Raw genomic sequence first — 23098 nt, 5'->3', positions numbered from 1 at the left:
GAGCTAAGATGTGTACCAGGTAACACATTGTCATTTGAAGGAATTATCGGAAGGCTCACTGCCTTTGAGCTATCCAACTTTGACAACTACAAGCCAGAAAACTTTGAATCTGCATTCAAAGCCAAGACAACAATAAAAGAAAATGAGGAGGTGCAAACAAAGAAAAAGAGTGGAAAATTAAAGTATGTATCCAGTGACAATAGCACTGATGAAGATGATGTAGACCAATTGGAGGCATTACTAGCAAGAAGATTTCATAGAGGAAGAGGAAAATTCAAAGGTAAGCTACCAATCATTTGTTTCAATTGAAATGAAGTTGGTCACGTTGCAGCTAGATGCACACAAAAGAAAAATTACAAGGATGGAGGCAACTTCAAGAACAAGAAAGGGGACAACAAGGACTATAGAAGTAAAGGAAAAAGATGCTACATTGTTGAAGAAGACTCTAATGAGAATGATGATGAACTAGTCTATGTGGCTATGAAAGATGAATCAGATGAAGATGAAGCAACTGCCCTGGTAACCTACATAAACAAGAATAAAAAATGGATCATACAGAGTGGATGCTCTCATCACATGACTAGAGATAAAAGTAAGTTCATTTCCTTTACTCAATATGAAGGAAATAGTGTTAGATTTGGTAATAATGCACCATGTCAGATCAAAAGGAAAGGTAGTATCAAGCTTACTAAAACAATATCATGTGATAATGCATACTATGTTGAAGGCCTGAATTACAACTTGTTAAGTGTCTCATAGTTAGGCAACATAGGATGCAAGGTTGAATTTGAAAATAGAGTTGCCAAGATCTATGATTCTCAAGGAAGTCTAATAGGAAAAGGTGACCAGACTAGGAGTAATTTGTTCTACCTAGACATGGAAGATGCTTCTTGTCTCATTGTTCAAACTAATGATGTATGTTTATGGCACAAGAGGTTATGTCATGTAAATTTTGACAATCTGATAAGCATCAGCAAAATGAAGAAAGTCAAAGGTCTACCAAAGTTGAAGAAACCTGATAACACCATGTGCAAACAATGCCAACTAGGGAAGATGACCAAGTAAACTTTCAAAAGCAAGGCTTATACTTCTAATGAAGTATTAGAGCTAGTTAATACTGACTTTCGTGGTCCTATTGAAGTACAAAGATACAAAGGTGACAGATACATAATGCTATTTGTAGATGACTATTCAAGGATGATGACAGTCATGTTCCTAAAACAAAAATAAGATGCATTCCATATGTTCAAATGGTACTTGGCCAGATTTGAGAAAGAAACTAGGAAGAGCCTAAAATTTCTTAGATCTGATAGAGGAGGTGAATTCACATCAAGAGAATTTGAAGAATTATGCAATGAAAGAGGAATCAAAAGGCAGACATTAGCACCCAAGACTCCACCTTAGAATGGTATAGCAGAAAGAAGGAATAGATCAGTTATTGATTGTGTCAAGACCTTAATGATGGAGAAAATGTTGCACTCAAGTAATGGAGAGAAGTTGTAAGTACTACAGTCTAAACACTCAACAGAGTTCAAGTCAAGAAAGGTACAATTGCAACACCTTTTGAATTATGGTATGGGCATTCTCCTAATGTAAAACATTTCAAAATATTTCGATGCAAATGCTATATATATAAAGAATCTAAAAATGGAAAGTTTGATACAAAGAGTGAGGAAGGCACATTTCTTGGTTATTCTACTAGAAGCAAAGCTTATAAGTGCTTGAATGTTAACACTAACAAAGTAGTAGAAAGCACAAATGTGAAATTTGATGAGCTTGTAGAAGATCAAAATGGTAAGAACACCAAGAAAGTAGAAGAATACAAGACCTTTGTATACTTTTATGAAGGTATACCTAATAATGGTGAAGTTGCAACTTAGAATGATAATCAACAACAAAATTCAGTATCTATCGAGTCACAGACAATGAATGCTGAGCAATAGACACATTCAGAAGCCAAGCTGTAGACTACAGAGAATGTTCATTAAGATTTTGAAAACTATCAACATGAAGGAAATAAAGAAATATTCTTTGAAAATACACATGAAGATTCAGGTTTTGAAAGAGATAACATGCAAAAAAGGAAAGAACCAGTATTGGCAAAGTATGTAAGAAGACATCATCTTGCAGATCAAATTATTGGAAACAAAGAGGTAGGACCAATGACAAGGAATAGACTCAAAAGTGAAACATGTCTTCTTAGCAAAATGGAACCAAAAATAGTAAGTGAAGCCATAAAAGATGATGACTAGTACAATGCTATGAAAGAAGAAATAGAAAAAATTGAAAAGAACAAGACATGGACCTTAGTCTCAAGACTAGTTGACAAGAATGTAATTGGAACCAAGTGGGTGTTTAGAAAAAAGTTAGATGAGAATGGTGAAATCACAAGGAATAAGGCAAGCCTATTTTGTAAAGGGTATGCACAAGAAGAAGGACAAGACTATGGAGAAACTTTTTCTCTAGTTGCCAAAATGGAAGGAGTAAGGACCTTACTAGCATATGCAGCTTTCAAAGCATTTAAAGTCTATCAAAAGGATGTTAAGTCCACATTTCTAAATGGTATACTTGAGGAAGAAGTCTACATAGAGCAACCAGAAGGATTTTTTGATGAATATAACAAGAAAAAGGTATGTAAATTGCATAGGGCTCTATATTGATTAAAGCAAGCCCCTAGAGCTTGGTACGAGAGACTTCACAAGTATCTAGTGCAAATAGGATTTGAAAGAACTGATGATAACAGCAACATGTACATCAAATCAGAAGAAGGTAAGGATATCCTTGTATCTAAAATCTTTGTGGATAACATAGTTTTTGGAGAAAAAGAAGTGCTTTGCAAATTAAGTTTTGCTGACAAAATGAAACATGAGTTTGAGATGTCTATGTTTGGAGAAATCGAGTTCTTTGTTGGATTGCAAGTACATCAACTAAAACATGGTATATTTGTGACACAATCAAAGTATATCAAAGACATACTCAAGATTTTTGGAGTGGAAGACTCCAAATTTGTCAGCACACCAATGGCAACATGACATAAGCTATCCAAAAATGATGAATCAGCTAAAGTCAATCAAACAATGTACATATCCATGATTGGAAAACTATAATATGTTGTACATAGCAGACTAGACATAAAATTAGCAGTTGGAATAGTGGCTAGATTCTCTACTAATCCTAGAGAAAATCATCTCATGGCAGTAAAAAGGATAATGAGATATCTCAAAGGAATTGATGATTTTGGTCTATACTACAAAAAGAATGAGAAGTTTGAGCTCAATGCATACATAGACACAGATTGGGGAGGCAACATTGATGACAGAAAAAGCACAAGTGGAGGAGCATTATTCTTAGGTAAAAGGCTAGTTACTTGGACTAGCAAGAAACATTTCTGCACATCTCAGTCCATTGCAGAAGTAGGATATGTGGCAATAGCAGTCAATTGCACAAACATTGTGTAGCTCAAACATCTATTGAAAGGAATGAAAGAAGAGGTAACCAAACCTATAATACTATATTGTGATAATACCAGTGCTATAAACATATCCAAGAATCTAGTAATGTATGCAAAGACCAAGCATATTGCAATCAAGTATCATTATGTCAGAGAATTGGTGGAAAATAAACAAGTGAAGATGGAGTACATTCACACAAAGGAACAAATTTTAGATATCATCACCAAACCATTGCCCAAGGATGCTTATGAATATCTTAGAGGCAAGTTGGGTGTAATGCCCCTAACTCAAGCAGTCTAAAGCAACAAACAAGTTGCCATGCATCAATAGGAGTAGATCCTTACAATATCAGAAGAATGATGTAGAGGATGACAACAAGAATAGAAATTCCAGATCAGTCACAAGCATGGTGACAAAGGGAGAAAAAATGAGATGCAAAGTTTATATTTAGCATGTTGAAGATGCTACATCTTCGACATTTATGTCAAAGAGAGAGATTTATGAGAAATTGATCAATGAAAGGTAAAAATATGGAGATGTATGAGAATGTATGAAAGGTGAGATGAAAGAGGGAGATTCATAAGAGATAAGAAACTGATCAACAAGCAGCTATGAAGGAAAGATCAGGAATACAGAGTAAGAACACAATAGTCAAGAGGGATAAGTAGAACAAAGGATTCAGTTAGTATCAAAAAAAGAGGAAGACATGATACAAAGAGAAAGATATGTAATGACAACAATTTTTCTATTTGGTATATAATATTAGTGGTAACTAAGTTGACCAGCTCAATTAATTGATCAGTTTTGTTTGCCATCAATGCCAAAGAGGGAGATTGTTGGAAACGATTGAAAAGATCATGAATGTAGAATAAAGGATTTGGTAAAGAATGTTTTCAATCATTGTTTTTTCATTGATTTCAATCTTTCTACTTACAGGGATGACAATTTCTTAAGTGATCCAAATACTATCAATTGGTTGATTGACAAGGAGGAGGCAATCAATAAGATGTAACTACAGCACCTAAAGAAAGGTTGAAGTTATGATGTTGTAATGAAGTATAAGGATCAGCTAAGCCATTGATGAAATAGTGTATTGATGAAATACTCTAAGAGGATGGATACACTGAGACACATCAAAGATGTAAGGTTTAACTAAGTCATTTGTAAAGCCTAACTAAGTTTGTTAAAGAGAGCTGAATGAATTCGTAGGTGAAGCCGAGCAAATCATTCAGGTGCCAAGTAATTGTTTAAGTGCCATGTAACTCAAGAAAAGACTTAAGGTGTTGAGTAATTGTTTAAGTTCTGAATAACTCAAGAAAAGACTCTAGGTATCAAGCATCAGTAAACCAATGATGCCAAGTTGTTGCATTATTTTTTAAGACAAAAGATTTGCCAAATTAGTAACAATAAGTTTATTACATTTAATTTTGTGAATTAGTTGGATGGTAAGGATGATGAGTAGATGTCAAAGAATTTTATGTAAACCATGCAAACCAATTGAAGGCAAATTTTGATGGATCTATCATAAAGTTTTTGGAAGAAATAATTTTGAGGGAAAATAATACCATTTTCTCAGGATTAAATCAAATTGATAAGTGGGAAGACTAGAGCAAGAAATAGAGAATATAACTTCTTTATAAGGAGTTATAGGTCAGAGATCAAGTGTGCATGTGTGAGAGGGAGTTGGACATAAGTGTGGTTGTGCGAAGAAGCCAAGAGAAAGCTAGTCTGAAGTGTCAAGAAGAGGACACGATGAGGAGTAAGCACAAAGCATCAAGACTCTGAGTTGATCTAGTGACCATAGAGTGCATTGGTATAATGAGAGGAAGAACTCAAGGAGACATATCTTGAAGGGTGAACAAGCTGTCAACATTGCAAGGGAGAAAAGCCAAGCAAAGAAAAGAATTGAAGAGTGATCTGAAATCTACAAGGTTAAAGCTACAATCTTTATCAGGTCAAAACTTTTCTAATATGCTCTTACCATTGTATTAGACATTTAAATTATACATTGCTACATTAGCTTAATAGCTAGGTGGATGAGCCTCAGGAAAAGGATAGAAGATCCCCGGGAGAAGGATAAGAGATCCTTAGGAGAAGGATAGGAGATCCTTAGAGTGGGATAAAAGATTCTTTTGAGAAGGTGACTGTAAATCCCATGGACTTGGGTGATCCTAATAGCTCTATGTAAATCCTTTAATAGGGTGGCATTCTAAGTTGAATGTTCTTAAGTCCTCTAACAGGGCACACTCCTAACAGGGTGTAGAAATCCTTTAACAAGGTCACATTTAATAGTGTGTAAAGCCTTTAACAATTCAAACCATCAAAAGTGGTTGAAATCAATTATGCAATTATTTTTTGGGTGTCATCCCCACCCTAGTTTTACCTTCTTATTTCTTGAGGGTTTTTAGGTCACCAAAATCCTTTGTGTTATGTGGTGATGCATGTTTACTTTTCATGATTGTTTAATGTTTAACTACATGCATGATAAGAAAGTAAATAGGATAGTACTTCTAATTCACCTCTATTTTATTAGAAAGTTTGGATTGGACATTATTAAACCTTGAATAACTGATTCACACCGCCCCCCCCCCCCCTCTGAGTTATTCGAAAAGAAGTCTTATAGACCTTTTGTGTCCAAACTTGATTTGGAGCTAGAGAAGGCAAAGAAGGAAAGGGGATATTTGGCTAAAGAACTTGAAAATTTTGAAAATGAGGCTCAAGAAGTAGAGACAAGAAGAAAAATACACTTTCTCAAATCCACCTCCACCCTAACATCCTAGCCAAACTAGCCCTCACAAACCATGTCTTTTATTCCAATTTGTGGACCTATAATGACAAACCAAATAATTTCATAGTCAACACCAACTTCTTCTTCCACAAGAACTAGCTAAATATTTGTTACTTAGCAAGCTCAAATCCCTATGCAAATGCCAAAAGTTTCTAAAAGAGGCATGTCTACATGGAAAAATATAAGTATATGTATTTCATGGGCATACATGGCTTTCCTCATCCTATCTCAAATGATTTGAGATAAAAGGTTGTCAGCTAGTTTTTAGGAAATAATGCTATGATTAGTGAAGAGCATCTTAGAAAATTCATTGACATGCTAAATGACTATGAAGTAGAACATTAATATATTTTTATGAAATTTTTGTTCACTCACTTGCTGAAGTTGCTAGGGATTGGTTTAGAAGGTCACTTGATGAAAATATTGGCTCTTGGGATGATTTGGAGAAGCTCTTCAAGGAGAAGTATGGTGATAACACTAATGCAAGTTTTATGGTGAATGAGTTCAATAACATAAAGAAGAATCCAAATTAATCAACATTTGATTTCAATGTAAGGTCGTAGAAGGGAATGTACAAGTTAAGTAATGAGGTTAGGTGATGATTTGTATCTTATCACTTATTTCAATAATTTTTATAGCAAGATGACCTAAACCTTAAGAGATAAAAATCCTAGAACATTGAGGGATGCTTACAAAATGGTTGTCAACATTGAAATTAATAAGAAAGCATCTGGTAAGCTAGGGAGAAGAGATGATACAAACTTGTTTAATCCTAGGAGCAATAGAAAAGAAGGTGATAAGCCTTTTACAACTAAGAAACCTAAGGATGATAAAATGGACCAAGTTTTGAGTTTGCTTAAGAATTTGAATCCACCAGTAAATCATGCAAAAAAGTGAAACACTGGTGAGAAGCCTCAATTTAATAGCCATTACAATAAGCAAACCCAAATGCAAAACTATCCCTACATGACAACAATGGAAAGATGGAAAGATCATTCCTAACCCTACCCAAGGCACAAAAGATAAAGATACACCAGATCCATTACAAAGAAATTCTATAATTATGATGGAAGACATGCCTTGGTGTATTATAGGTCAATCCCCTCAATCTCCTAATTATTGTGTTGTCACCCAATCATTCTCTTCAAATAGGCAAGCACGACTTGAAGAAGATGAGGGAGAAAAGAGTCATGAAGATGTGGCATGTAATATCACTACAACATTTGGGGTTAGATTGTAATGGAAATTTGTGATGATGGTCTAATTTGTAGTGATTTTCATGTTTTTTTACAATTTTCCACAATGTCATCGTAATACTAACATAAGCATCACAATTGTGATGCCTATGCAAGTATTACAAAAAACATGAAATAAATATTCCCCATTGTTTTGATTGTGGAGAGTTGTGTGCCAAAGAAGGTGGACAACTCTAAATGAGGGTAGAGAGATCTGAATGTCATCGTGCCCTTGTACTTGCTACATTTTGTTCCTATGATATATATCTTTTCATTTCATTTTTGTGCCCTTGCTCTATGATTTTGTTGCTGTGATCTCTATATTTTGTTTTCATATCTTTTCTCTTCAATTCGGTTGTCATGCCCTTCCGATATCTATGATGTCTATGCTTCATTACGATGCCCTTTTTCTACAATTTTTCTCTATTATTTGGTTGTCATGCCCCCTTTATCTCTGCATTTCATTGTCATACCCTACTTTATGATTTTGATGCAGTGCCCTTGCTCTATGATTTTTATTCCATGTTGTGCCCTTGCTCTACAATTTTGTTGCCATGTTGTGCCCTTTCTTTGCGATTTCATTTCCATGCCCTAGCTCTATAATTTTTTTCAAGCATATTTAAGTGTTGGTTTATTTTCCTTCTAAATAGGTTCCTCTTTATATCCCCTTTTGAACACGTATATTTAGAGATCTTTTTAAGGTACTTATTACATCTTTGCACAATAGAAAAGTTGATCTAGCTACATACATATTCTAGAATCTAAATAATAACAATAAAAACTCACTCAACCTATGCTAAGTGACTTACCTCAAGATCCTTCCCTTAATTCTTAATTCTTAATTCTTTTCCTTAACTTAATTCTTTCCCTTGCAAATGATGTTGTGCCCTTGTGATCTTTACATTTCATTGTCATTCCCTTGCTCTCTGATTTCATTGTTGTGCCCTTGCTCTGAGGTTTTGTTACAATGTTTTACTCTTGTGATATATATATATTTTTATGTCGTTCCCTAGCTCTATAATTTTTTTCAAGGGATCTATGTTATTGTTTCTTTCTTTTCCTTCTAAATATCTATCTCTTTGTATTTCCTTCTGAACATGTATATTTAGAGATCATTTAAAAGGTTCTTATTAAATCTTAGCACAACAACAAAATTGATCCAATTGCATACATATTCTAGAATCCAAATAATAAAACAATAAAAATCACTCAACTCATGCTAAGTTAAATGGGTCTAGTTGCTAACTAGCTAGGTTGATTACAAATTCTTTTAGAACTTTCATCAGATTAGGTACAATATCACATGTTCTCAACTAGCAAGATCAAATATAGTTTTCCAAGGTGATAAAATTGCAAATGAAAGGACTTGAAGAATAAATTTAGTGAAGATTTTGAGTGTAATGAGTTGAAGAAGCAAGTTATGCTTCTATGTAAATGCCATAATCACAAGGCTCATTCCCTTGCAGAAGCCTTTGCCATAATGATGTTACCTATAAACTATGCATATGATGTTAAAGTGGTTCCCAATCTTGAAACACTCTTATATGAATTTGATACTTGAGATCATCATAGGGAGACTATGCTAATACTTGAAATTCTCTTATATATTTGATATTTGGACTATAAAATATCAAAGACACTTACAAGTGATTCTAATGTCATAGTACCTACTACAACACTTTCCTAGATTATATCTAGTGGTTCCCATAATATCCTTTATTTTGTTTAGTTGTTGTTTCTATCATGTGGTCTCTTTCTATAGCCACTCCTTTTCCTTCTCTTTATAAATTTGTTCCTTCTGCTTTGTGTTGAGATAATGGGTGTTGCACACATTGCATAATATTGTTATTTTATTATTTTATTTTTATTATGTAATGTTGTACTTAGATGGACGTGCAACATGTAATGATTCCCATGGAATATTTTTGATGAGTTGTATTGTAACATTGTGAAAATATTTCATGTAATTATTTAATATTGGGGAAAAGAATTAAATGCCCAATATTAAATGTGGGGTCAGTGGGTTAGGTAGCACATGGTTTATGTAATACCACTTAGTGGTTTTGTGGGACTTGCTACTATATAAGCAGCCACAAGGGTAGTTGTTGTAGAGAGAGAAAGAGTGACAAGGAGAAGACAAAAGGCAAGAGTCAAGCAGGACAAGGCTTGACAGGTTAGCCAAGGGAGCATTTGTGAAGGTTGAAAGCATGGCATGGGATGTGTGGATTCATGCTTGTTCACATAGTTTGCTTGGTTGTGGCTATGGCCATGAAGGCTTCCATGGTTGTATGACAATGGTATTTTTTGTTGAATAATACATGATGATGGATGCTTTTGGAGGCTGGGTTTTTCCCTCAATGAGGGTTTCCCAGGGTATATCTTTTGTCACAATTTTGTGGGTATGTTGTCTATTCTCTTGCATGTGGATTTTAATTTTGTATTTATTTCAGATTTATTATGGGTTATGTGGAAATGGTTATATTCTTTATTGCCAAGTTTCCTTACAAGTGGTATTAGAGCCATGGTTTTATTATTGTAACCCTAGATTGAATCCATGGGAATGCATGAGAGGATAAAAGAAAGGGGCAAGATATATGAATGATTTATTGCAAGTCTGAGGGTTTTGGATTTGCTGTTATGATGGGGTGTTAAAAGATTTTGGCATGTGAAATTGTTGGAGAAAAGGATTTTTTCGGATGTTTCATTTAAATGAGGGTTTTGGGAGGTAGCTTGCACAAATGACCTCCTAGGTAAAAACAGACCTTACCATTGGATTCGGGTCGACATTTCCATAAATTTTGATATATATTATGCCCTAGTTTGGCCATGTTTAGAGGAAATGAAACAGTTTTTCAGTTTCAGCCCATGATGGCCGTCAAATTTAATCTCGTCGGAATTTTCGTCACTGAAAAAAAATTAAAAATGAAAAATCGTACTAGAAATGGTAAAAAGACTGTCTTAGTAAAATGGCCACAACTTTCTCTCAGAATATCAGATTTCAGAGTTCTTATAGGCATTAAAAAGCTAATTCAGAGCACTACAAGATGGTGTAGGTTTGGTTCTATGATTTTAAATTTTTGTCAGGTTTTAAGAGCCCTAAAGTCAGATGTTGTTTATTTTGAGCACAAATTGGGGCATAACTTGGGCATACGGAGTCAGATTTTGGACTTCGAGTAGTCAACGGAAAGCTCTTGGAGAGCTCTACACATTGGTTCAGATTTGGTGCAGGTTTGGCATGACTTATTTGTTGATATATTTATCTAAACAGTTTATAGATATATTTTGACTATGGTAACATTGTGAGTTTATGGCATTGGAAATTTAAGATTTGATGTCATTGTATACTCAGTTCATATTGGTCTCATGATGATATGGTTATCAATGTTTGAATTTGGATATGCATGATGACTTGTTGGATCTACAAGTTGTGCAGTGTTGTAAGTGGTCTATACTTACAAGTTGCATTTATAGCTTGGTTATGGGTTGTCTTTGCCCATTGATCTTTCATTATTGATGCATATTTAGATTGGTGGCTTGGATTTGGGTTGTCTATGCCCTAAGTCACATGATTTACTATTTTCTTCATGTAGAAGGGATGAGATGTTGTTACCAGGTACAATCATGGTGGAGCATTGTAGTTGACTATTTTATGTTGACAGGTTGGACACTTTGAGAGCCAGATGCTCAGTTCATGGATGTGATCATGGTGTCATGGATTTTGGCATGACATGATTGGTTATATAGGTACATCCTTGATGTTCATTAGCTTGGATTTTTTTATTTAGTTATGGTGGTATATCTTCTTGGTTGAGGATCATGGTTATTTGGTTTCTTTTAAGGAGCTCATGATGTGCACTTTGAGTTCTTTGATGGCTTGATGCCTTGGTTGATTCTCATGGTTAGAGGATGGGTTTTCATCATGATGTCATGGATAGCTTGGATACATAGTTTAGTGGGAGCTTGTGACAGTGATGGGGTGACAGTCCAGAATTAGTTCCTAGTTTGGTTTATACCTTCTTGGTTTGGAGAGGATGGATTTTATGATGCCATAGGTGACTTGGTACCACGGTTGAGTGGGAGTTGTTGGCATTGATATATTTATTGAGTATTTGAAGATGTTGGAGGTTTGTCTTAGATCCTATTGCTACAGAAGCGTCTTTGACATTTGCATGGCGCACTTGTTATTTTCATGGTGTGTGAAGATGGTTAGATCTTGAGGACTCATGGAGTTCTTGGTTATCTTCATGGTGTATGGAGATGGTTCTTCCTGGTATGTGGAGATGGTTTTCTTCATGGTGTGTGGAGGTGGTTGCATCTTGAGGACTCACAGGGTTCTTGGCAAAGGTGTGGTTTATGCTTTTATTTGGCATGTTATCCTTGGTATAAGGATGGTTTCATTATTATGTCATGGTATACTCTTGATATGAATTTAAAGTTGTGACATGTTATAGTGTGTTCATATGGAGCATGTTATCTCTTTAGTTGAGATGGTAAGATCATGTTGTCATGTTTATGTTCCTGCGGCCATGGTTGGAACTTTGACATTGATCTTGGTTTAGTTTCTTGGTATTGAGTACACTGATCATAAGCTGGATACTTCATGATATTGCTATGTTGCATTTGGAGTTGGCATGGATTTATTAGTTACAAGTGCTCATGGATACTTAGAGACAGTGGTGACACTGATTTCTCTTGGATTAGAGAAGTATTTGTTGGGACGGTTGATGGTTTCAGTAGGAAGTCCGACGGGCGGTCACCTGATATGGACTTGAGAGGAGATTGTTCTTAGATGAGTCTTTGTTGGAGACTTGGGTATCTTGATGAGCATTCTCATTCTCCACTCTTGGTCTACTCAGTGGTTTGCTACTTGAGAGGTATAGCCCATTGTTTTTCTCTCAGTTGCATTATATTTATGCTTGTCTTTCATGGATATGGATCTTGAGCTATGGTACATGAGTTAGTTCTAGAGGGTTCATTTGAGAGATGGTTTAGCATTGGTAATCTCCATGTGCATATGTTGTTATGCTGGTTGAGTTTGGGAGATGGTTTTATATTGGGCATATTCCTTGGTTTAGGAATGGTTTATTGAGTTTGATCTTCTTGTGAGAGCCTTACATCCATGATTAGTTATATGGTATGGTTTGGGTGTTGTTGAGGCTTCTTGTTGGGGTTTTATGGAGGAGATCATACTTGCACAGTTTACATCTAGAGGTGTGTGTAGAAGGACATGATACAGGTTATGATTTGCATGGTTTCTTTGGTCTTGGTTATCTTCTTGGATGTTCAATTTTTGCCTACATTGGATTTGAGATTGGTTGGAGATTGTGATCACTGGTTTGTGCTCAGGTATGTCATGTGAGAGATGACATGGTTATTCCTTTATCTCTTTCCTCTATTGGTTGTGGTGAACTTGGGAGAGCATTGGAGACTTGTTATGAGATTTGTTCTTGCAGGATATTAGTTTATGTATTGTGGATGTCCTTGATACTACATGGATTTACTTCTTTGAGATGTTGTGAGTGTATTGGTTATAGATTTGACATTATCTTTTGCAGTGGGAGCTTCTTGGTATATATGTGGTAGGTATTGCTCTTGAGGCTTGTGATTGTAGGTTATAGATTAGATATGTCGGTGATATGAGATTCACTTGTTATACCTTTGAGGTATGGATAGTTGGATGGGTTTGGCACTTTGCTGTGGGTGCTATTTCAGCTATGGATATATTTTGACAACTACAGATACATGTGATTACCTTTGGATCAGGTTATTTGTGCTTGGAATTTTAGTTGGTACAGGATTTTATGATCTTCTAATGCGACAGGTTGGGTGGCTTTCTCTTTGGATGGCTTCTATGTATGTCCAGTGGGAGTGGCATAATAGGAGGTGAGATCATTCATATTTAAGATGCTGGATACTTTGATTTTGTCGCAGGTATCAGGATGGAGCACTTGGTGTATTTTGATCCATGATGGTGGATGTGCTAGGAGGGATTGTTCCCTTGTTCATTTATGTGGCTACGGATTGACCCTATGCAATGTATACAAAAAGTGGGAGATTGCTGAGATAATGGGTGTTGCACACATTGCATAATATTGATATTTTATTATTTTATTTTTATTATGTAATGTTGTACCTAGATGGATGTGCAACATGTAAAGATTCCCATGGAATATTCTTGATGAGTTGTATTGTAACATTGTGAAAATATTTCATGTAATTATTTAATATTGGGGAAAAGAATTAAATGCCCAATATTAAATGTGGGGTCAATGGGTTAGGTAGCACATGGTTTATGTAATACCACTTAGTGGTTTTGTGGGACTTGCTACTATATAAGCAGCCACAAGGGTAGTTGTTGTAGAGATAGAAAGAGTGACAAGGAGAAGACAAAAGGCAAGAGTCAAGCAGGACAAGGCTTGACAGGTTAGCCAAGGGAGCATTTGTGAAGGTTGAAAGCATGGCATGGGATGTGTGGATTCATGCTTGTTCACATAGTTTGCTCGGTTGTGGCTATGGCCATGAAGGCTTCCATGGTTGTATGGCAATGGTATTTTTTGCTGAATAATACATGATGATGGATACTTTTGGAGGCTGGATTTTTCCCTCAATGAGGGTTTCCCAGGGTATATCTTGTGTCACAATTTTGTGAGTATGTTGTCTATTCTCTTGCATGTGGATTTTAATTTCGTATTTATTTCAGATTTATTATGGGTTATGTGGAAATGGTTATATTCTTTATTGCCAAGTTTCCTTACACTTTGATCTTGTGCCTTAAATTTTGATTATCAAACTTCTAAATATCTATCTCTACCTTATCTAAAATCAAGTTCACATTATGTTGTAACTTTGGCATAGGTGTTTGATCATCGATAGCTTTCATTTTAGTTTTTTAGTTTTCAAGATTGGTCAACACCCTCACTTGTAGACCTCTCATGTCAAGCACTTTTTGTACTATTTCAACACCATGTTCTTGCTTCTTAGCTAATAGTTCTTAAGGTGCATTTTCTTGTAAAACATTAATTTTGTTGAACAATTGTAAACTCTTAGAAAGTGAATTGTTTTTTTTATTTATGTCAAAATAATAACTAACATTACCATTGGATCATATAATAATGAATTAATCAACCCAGTTAATTAGCAACTACACCAATTTAACTATTTTTTCCAATGTCATTGTACCTACCACAACACTTTCTTGGATTCTATCTAGTGGCTCCCATAATATCCTCTATTTTGTCTAGTTGTTGTTTGTGTCATGTAGTCTCTTTCTAAAGCCACTCCTTATCCTTCTCTCTTGTGCCTTAAATTATGATTATCAAAACTCTAAATATCTGCCTCTAACTTATCTAAAATCAACTTCATAGTGTATTGTAGCTTTGGCATAGGTGTTCACTCATTGATAGATTTTATTTCAGCATTTAAGTTTTCAATATTGGTCAACACCCTCACTTGTGGACCTCTCATGTCAAGTACTTTTTGTACTATTTCAACACCATGTTCTTTCTTTTGAGCTAACAGTTGTTTAGATGTATTTTCTTGTAAAACATTAATTCTAAACAATTGTAAACTCTTAGAAAGTGCATTGTTGTTTTCATGTATGTATGTATGTATGTATGTATTTATGTATGTATATCTATGTATGTGTGTATGTATGCATGTATATACATAGAGAGATCTTGTGGACTATGGATTATGGACTATATATTATAAATAGAAAAGAAAAGAAAACATGGCATTAATCATTACCCATTTGTTTTGATCGATTGTGGATATCTACATGTGAAAGAGGGTGGAAAGCTGCAAATGAGGGTGGAGAGCTCTGGACGTTGGTGGAGATCAGTGGAGATCTAGGATTTTTTTTACATTCCCTTGTGATGCTCATGCCCTTACTCTAACATTTTCTTCAAGGGGAGAAGAGGTACTTGTTGGGTCTCAAAATTGAAGCCCTAATTTTGAGTACCATTCAAAACATCAAGCCTTATAAGCACTTTCTAATGCATATGTACATGGCTATATGTTTGAGTTCTAAGAGGTGATTAATGTTTCTAACACCTTGCATTTAGCATATCCACTCAACCCATTAAGATAAATTTCCATTCTGAGTCAATTTGTGAAGTTTTGTTTTGAGCAATGTCCAAATTTGCATTTTAGCCTATGTCAAATAGTGACAGGAGGTCTAGTTTACATTTGAATATCTCATACCTAGTTATATTTCATGACTTACAAATTTTTTAATGTTAATTATCTATACCAAAGAACCTATGTTTCAGATTTTGGGTCGTTACAATATGTTTTGACTAGGTTTTGAATCCCTCAAAGTTGGTCATTTATTGTTGTCATGCTGATGTGAATTATTCAAAATTCTAGGAGGCTCCATCTGATTTGTTATAACTTTGACCTAGATGATCAAAATGAGAAGATTCCTTTTGCATTATATTCTAGAGGTTAGAGAATTGTCAGTTTTAATTTTGAGCTTATGATGAATCTGTTTGATCAGTTTTTGAATGCGATTCCAAAAGCAATTTGTAAAGTTTTACTGGTGTCATAAAATGCAGATTAGCTAGTACCCATGTTTGTGATGTCACATCTCTAAATCCATGATAGTTAGGATTGAATGGATTGTACCATCATGCTCTACTCTAGAAATTCCTCAAGTGTGCCAGTTTACAAGTCTTAACAAATCTGTCTGCACACTTTCCTAGGTCCATTCCATATGCAAAAATCACCTTTCTACCAATGTTTCTAGTTCTACAAATCTAAGTAGCCCACTTTGACTGCTCACCAAATATGTCTAGTTATCTATCATGACTCCTAATTCTAGATTTATATTGTCCTCATGACAGTGAACCAATCCCCTAGCTTTCGTGCCCCAAAGTCTTAGTTTGACTTGTTTCCAAAACCAAATTGAAACACAGTTTTCATTTTCTGACTTCTTTGCTCATAGGCAGTTCTAAGAAGGAAACTTTGACAATCAATATCTTTTGACTAAGAGTTCATCATGAGACAAGGTTCAATAGGGTGCAAGAATGTGGAATAGAGAATTAGTGTGTGATTTCAAAGCCCGATTAGGTGTTTTTGTTAGTTTTTAACACTAGACAAAGGAACCCTTGGCACAAAATTGGTAGAATAAATGATAAAATGAGTTCAATTGATATTTTAGTGATGCAATAAGGGTTAAATTCAAGTATAATCAATGTTGGATGCTCATTGAATCATTTTGAAGGTTTGGTTGTTTGAAAATGAATTTTTTTTGGCCTAACTTATTTTAGATTGCAAAGTTGCAGTCACAGAGTAAAAATGTCGATAAGACATAATGGCCATGACTATCAAAACCCATTTGTTGTATAATATACAAGTAAATGTTTAGTTTTATGCATATGGATCCTTGAATGCACATTGGGAATGTCAAATGTGTTCTCATATTTTGACACTATTGCAAGGGTATTACTTGTGGTAGCACTAATTCAAACTTAGCTCTATGATATCCTCCTAGAGAAACTACCTTAACACTTGAGTGAAGGTTCAAGCCATCTAAAACATAATTTGTGAAGGTGTTGCAAGAGGATGTGAATCTTATTGCTTGAATCTTCAATGCCTTTTAAATATCAATCATGGGAGGTCAAGTTGTTTAAAATCTTTAGCTGCAACATTGGACAAATGCAGTAAAGAGGATAGGTGATGATAGTTTCTGTGCCAAGTCAACAAAAAGATTCATATTTGTATCCATGCACAATGAAAATGCAATTGCTCTAGTCAAGTTATTAAGAAAAATATTGGCAGTGTCTATTGATCATACTAAATAACCATGATGAAATCACTAGGAGGCTAGTTGTTCCTACTCTTCTTATGTTTGATATGTTTGGGAGTAGCCTCATGCAAAAAGGAATACACATGGAAGCTTTAAAACTGGTGGAAATGTTGTGATTTTAAAATATTTTGAGGAGTAGTTTGCATATCATATGTACTCCCTTTGTAACATTTTTTAGGGCACTTGTATATGTTTAGTTCCTATGGATGGTGCATGGAGTATGAAGAGAAAAGTAGGAGGGAGAGGAGTATATAGCTATCAGCATGGAGTTTCAAAATAGAGAAGCCACTATTGTGTCGACAACATGCTTGAAGACCTTTGGGTGCTTGTTCTTGGAACATACACAAGATAGGAAGGAATTGTAGATTTGAGGGAGATGATTTTTTAGGGCGGAAGACTCCAATTAATTTCTTAGAAAAGGTGTGTCTCTTCCACACATGACTTGTCTTGCTCAGCAGGGAATAAACATGGCACATAAGAAAGATTCACAGTCAACATAAAGTCATTAATCATAGTCATTGGAGAGGATGTAAGGCAACTAGTAAAGGAGGTAGTGGTAGTTACAAGTAGATTCAATGATTCCCACAAGTTCTAATATTTTTCCCTATTGAATAAGGAGATCTAGAAATCAAACTAGTTGGATATTGTTTCATTAGGCATGATAAATTTTTTTTTTATGAGAATCCATTCCTTTTATTGCATCCCCAAGAGTGATGCATGCGTAGAAATTCCTAATATGTTTGTCACACATCCATCATGCATTAACCTTTTGGGGTATTTTTATAGCAAACCACATGTTAACCATAATTTCTTTAAGAAAACTTTTAAAGGAAAATCCTAGTGTATGGGGCCCACTATGAGTTGCAAACGACTTGTCATAAATTTTGACCGACACACAGACCAAATATGTTGATGTGGAACCCAAGAATGAACTAGAAGATGATGTTAGCATGATGTGGACCTAAGAACCAATTGCAAATCAACAACAAAGATTGTGCATAGAAACTGAGGTGACACATGACACAAGGGGACATGTGTCATGAAGGTGCATCCCCGCATGCACAATCAGTTGCTACTAATTGTAATGCAATAATACACCTAAATGCCATGTGGTAGTGGGACCTAGTCAATTTTGATGTGGCATTACAAACTTCCAGCCAGTGATACGATGCCATGTGGCATGTAACATGGTGATGGTATAATTAGATTGTGATGTGGCATTAACTAGGTGGTCAGGTAGTAAATAAGAAGTTGACATGTGGTAGTGACATGCTAGCCAGTTGAAGGGTGCCACATGGTGCCTTGTGGTAGATGATGTGGCAGACGTTGACCAATGGCATGCTATCATGTGGTAAAAAATTCAAACATAGATTTGACCTGGATGCATGGGTAGGGTATAATCAAAATTAATGAAAAATGAATTTTTAAAATATTTTTTCTTAAAATTCTCATGCAGAGTTTTTTAAAGTAAAAAAGGGGATATAATCCAAAGTTTCAACTTTAGATTTTTTTTAATTTTTGAATAAAATTTGAAGAGGCAAGTGTAGACCAAAGACCCTTCCTAGGGAGCATGTTTTTCAAAATGGGATTTTGGGTGTTTCTAGTGAGAAAATATAGCAATATTATATATCACTAAAACTGGGAGAGAATGAACTTTCTGTTTCTAGAGTTTTTTTTTTTTTTTTCATTGGAAGCCATTTGCTTGGGTTATATGAGGTGTTTTTCCTCAATTCTTAGCTTGCAACTACATTCAGATATTGAAGTTCAAATTTGTTTTCTAGTAGGGTGATAAACTGAATGTGTGTAAAAGATAGTAAAAATGCAGTTAGGGTCAAGTTTGGTCACCAGCAAGATAGTTGAATCAAGATATTATCAGCATTTCATGATTTATTTCAATTATTTTTAGTAACATAAGGTTTTTCATCATTGAGGAAGAGATCTTTCAGGTTTGTTAAAAAACAATGATGAAAACTAGATTAGATTTCATGGGTAAAAATATGAGAGATTTTTACAAAAACAAGGAATGGATATTCAAGTGGACACATGTCACTTCCAGATCAGATTTGGGATTCCATTTTTTCTTCTATATCTTTCTCTTTCTCATCCATTGTAAGGGTTGGCAGTTTTTAGTATAAGACCACATTGTTGGTTCCAATTTGTCTATGAGACCACATTGATGGATCCAGAGCTATGATTCCACCATTTTCTTCAGCAATTTTCCTTGTAATGAACAACAAGAAATAAGCATATAGATAGTTCTAATCTGTTAGGCTATTTTACATTTCATTTTCATGCATCTTATTGAATTTTTTTAAAGAAATGAATGAAAATGCAACAGAAAGTTAATCTTCATTATGATATATTGTCTCCCATTCATGATGTTTGTGATCTTTCATATTTTGTAAACAAAGAGTATGAAACTAGGTTGCAATACTTTGGTTGTATGTGCTAATTTATTTTTCTTGTGACTCAAGGAGTCATGCAAATGCTTGATTTATCATTATAGGGTTGTAGATCTAATGAAGGGAAGGGTCAAGTATGAGGTTCAGAAAGATGTGGATGTTTGATTCACAAGGTGAATAGATAGATTAGAAAGTCTTAATGTATCGGATATGTCAATGACTTGCAAGGATGCTAGTTAGGGTTTTGTAGGATTACAAAATCGATAATGCACTAATTTGTTTGAAGGATCGAAATGTTATATTGTCCACATCATGTTTTTCCAAAATCAACATCATTAATTAAATATATTTCCCTTTAATGTTGAAGAACTGAAATGTGATGCCCTCACTTAGCTTATCAATTTATTTAGCCATGTTATTGGCTATTCCATATATGAGATCTTTGCATAAGTGTTAGAAGATTAAGGGTTTTTATCTACTTTCGTAGATTCAATTGTATGTTTTAGCACTAGTACCATATAAGTGAATATGAGGTTCACCCACCCAGGATTTTCAAAGCTTGAAGTAGAAGAAGGGTTTGGCCTTATGGTTGGCCTAGTGTCTAAAAAGGTATGTTGAAGATGGGAAGTAGCTGCCTCTAGATGTATCTTGTTCTCACTAGGGTAATTTGAAATTGTAATGTTTCAAAACACCAACAGTACCTATGTAAATTTTCTTTTTTTTCCCTTCTAAACATGTATCTCTTGTTCATATATAATATTTTTTTGTCATATTCAAGGTTAACTAATTATGGTGATTTTATAAATATGTGCATGTATATATGTAAATCAATTCATTATGTGAACTACTTTACATGCATACATACACACTTGCATAGTACTTCTACTAAATTAAATTAATCATTCATGTCTTGAAGTCATGTAAACAATTATCCTTGCATTTAATCAAATTTATTCATACCAAACTAAATATGTAAAAATCTATACTTATAGATTATATTATCTCTTGGTGACTAAGTAAAGATCTCATGCATAATATTGTCTACGTAATAAAAAGATGCATTCACATTAAGTCATAATAGGATTGAGTAGATGATCCATTTATGTTACTTCATACTTGTTTTATTGAACATTTTTTTTAACATAATCAGTAGTACAATATTTATATAGCTATAGATAAAAATCTTGTTTATTTTATTTAATCTTATATATTTAAGACCATTTAAAAAAAAAAATTAGACTATATATTTGTTATAACTAAAACATAAATATAGATCTCTAATAGTTATTTTTTTTAATTTCAAGATCTTCATATTTAACATGAAGAGTTTCCATTACTGGACAATGGAATAGCCACAATCTGGAACCACATAGCTCATGGATTTTTCAACCAATTTATATTTTTATTTTATTTTTTTCCTTAAAAAATATTATAGGTGAATGTTCTTTTGATTTTCCATATATTTATTAATTTTCTACTTGTCATTTGAGGTAATTTTATATTATGAGATAGAGACATCTATCACAAGGATGGACATGGCAATTTTGATCATCTCACTTTCAAATTTTATTCCCTTATCAAATTAATGAAACTACTTGCAAGTAACACCTTGATTTTCTGTAACTTTCCCAATTAGACATTCACACAACCATATTCCTCCTATACCACCATAGCACACAACCCTTGTTTGAGGTTTATATCTTCGTCCCACTATTTCAGAAGACCAAGTCTAGCAATTTGTATCTAGAAAATTGATGATATAGAAATTCAATATGGACGAGGATATATTGGCATCACAAATGAATCATCCCATATCCATAAACAACATCTAATCTTTTGTAAGTCTCTCTCCTCTAAAGACCCAATACATGGAGCCACTATCATCCTTAGTAGACTCACTCTCCTTTGATGAATTCAAGAAAAACTATTCATACCAAACTAAGAATGTAGAAATTTGTACTTACAAATTATAATATCTCTTGGTGATTGAGTAAAGATCAAATAAAGTTTTCCAAGCTCATTAAACTGCATATATGTATGTATGTATATATGTATCTTTACATCTCATTTTTGTGTTGTTGTGATCTTTGTATATATATGTTTGTATGTATGTATATACATATATATACATATGCATATGTATATATGTGTATATATACATGCATACACACACATGTGTGTGCTTATGTATGTATGTATGTAAACATAGGGATCTTTGTAAATATACATACATAGGTGTACATACATGTGTATGTATATATATATACACATAAATATACATAAAGAGAAGCTTCTCTAATCACCTATTGGGGGGAATATAAAGAGATACATGTTTAGAAGGAAAGGAAAATAACATTTACATAGGTACCTCTTCTCCCCTTGGAAAAAATCACAAAGAAAGAATTACTACGTTTGGGCCCAAACACCACAAATTACACCATCATCACAAATTATCATTACAATTTAACCCCAAATATTGTAGTGTTGTAAAGGGAATAAAGATCACAAGGGCATGCCATGGCAACAAAATCACAGAGCAATGACACAAAGATCACAAAGGCACAACAACAAAATGGAAAGATCACAAGGGCATGACAATGAAATCCTAAATCTCCATTAATCTCCACTAAGGGCATGGAAATGAAATGTAGAGATCATAAGGGCATGGCAATAAAATCTACACCAACATTCAAAACTCTTCACCCTTGTTCGGAGCTCTCCACCCTCTTTCACATGCAACTCTCCACAATTAAACCAAATGGAGAATGATTTAAGTCGTGTTTTATTTTTTATTTTTGTTTATATCTAAAATCAACTTAACAATTTTTTGTAACTCTATCATAGGTGTTTGATCCTTGATAGCTTTCATTTCAACATTCAAATTTTCAAGTTTCCTCTTCATTAAATAGTCCTTTCCACCCTAAAAGCCACTTTGTTACTTCATTAAAATTAGGACTTGAACAAAGCCAATGATAAAAAAAAGCCCATATTTTAGAATCCAAATAATAAAACAATAAAACTCACTTAGCCTGTGCTAAGTGACTTAACTTAAGATCCTACACAAAAATAATGCAAACTAGAAAAAATAGGCAAGAAATTTTAGAAAATAATATCATAATAGATTTTTTTAGAAAGAAACAAGCCATAATCTAGTTAAATTGGTCGATTTTTTTTATTAGTTGGGTTGATTACAAATTCCTATTAAACTATCATCAGATTAGGTACAATAAAATGAACAATCAATTGTTTCCATCTAGTAGGATGAAATATAGTTTTCCAAGGTGATAAAATTGCATATGCAAATGTATATATGTATGTATGTATGTATGTATGTGTATATAAATATATGTATATATATATATATATATGTATATATAGAGAGAGATCTTATGGATTGTGGAGATCAGTGGAGA

Source organism: Cupressus sempervirens, chromosome 8 (genome assembly GCF_028749045.1).
Source record: "Cupressus sempervirens isolate cs-2001-9-10 chromosome 8, ASM2874904v1, whole genome shotgun sequence".
In the NCBI taxonomy this organism is placed as follows: Eukaryota; Viridiplantae; Streptophyta; class Pinopsida; order Cupressales; family Cupressaceae; genus Cupressus; species Cupressus sempervirens.
Note: the sequence above shows the minus strand (reverse complement) of the source record.